Genomic DNA, 1,121 nt, shown 5'->3' with positions numbered 1-1,121 from the left:
GGCCCGGTTACCGTGTACGTAGACCCTGAGGCTACAGGCCCGGTTACCTTGTACGTAGACCCTGAGGCTACAGGCCCGGTTACCGTGTACGTAGACACTCCGTTTGAAATTCATCCGTTTTGAGAGAGTAAAAATAAAACAAGTAGATTGAGAAATGTATGTACAGTCGAACCTGCCACGACGGACACCTGTATAATACGGCAACCTGTACAAACGGCCACTTTCCACACCCCCTCCCCCCTACGTTTTTGCTATATAACTGAACTGTGTAAAAGGGTCACCTGTCCAACACGGCCGCGGCCACCTTATTTAATCAACCCACGGTCAAATGTACCTGCCTCAGACGGCCAGGCGTGGTCACTCATCGCCCGACGCTTTGTTAAAAAATTTGAATCGGCCCCTGGGGCTGTGGACGGGCCGTCAAAATGTATTCACCTGTCGTTATTGTCAGTCCCTCCAATGAATGTTTACCCAAGTTGACCAGTGGGTAGGCCTAACAATAAATTTTCAACTGCTGGTGAGGGAAGCGTGTGATCCGTCATAACCTATAAGCCCCGCCCACAATTCATGCACAAATCGTGTGTGAGGTGACTGGTCACAGTTTTGTTTACCTAATCTGTAACAAAGTAACAATGGACGCTGACGTGAACTTGTGACAGAAGCGTCGCTCGTTATCCGAGTGGTGGCGACCCGTGTGTTTGTTTTACAATGGCATTCGGTCTTCAGCGTCTTACTTACATAATAATAATATTTCGCTTTGTTTACCCTTGCACAAAAACAGCTACAAAAAGAAAGCTAACAAAGAAAAAAAAAACACAACAACAACAACAAACTTTCAAAAGAAAACAAACACCCTTTTGACTTCGCCTTACGGCAGTTCTTAGTCTGAGATCAGCCCCATTTTGGACCCCAGAAGGGAATGAGTTTTTTCTTTCTTTGTTTTTTTAAATCCCATGTCCTGATTTTGGTGCCGACATATTTATTAGGTTATGTAAAAATGTATTGACATGGTACAAATTGTTAAGTTTTCTAGAAAAACGAAACAAGAAAAAGGAGAATTGTTTAGTCGATGATGATGATGATGATGATGATGATGATGATGATGATGATGATGATGATGA

The sequence above is a fragment of the Aplysia californica genome, unplaced genomic scaffold (assembly GCF_000002075.1).
Source record: "Aplysia californica isolate F4 #8 unplaced genomic scaffold, AplCal3.0 scaffold00746, whole genome shotgun sequence".
Taxonomy (NCBI): Eukaryota; Metazoa; Mollusca; class Gastropoda; order Aplysiida; family Aplysiidae; genus Aplysia; species Aplysia californica.
The sequence above is the reverse complement of the archived record's forward strand: the minus strand, read 5'-3'. Positions refer to the sequence as shown.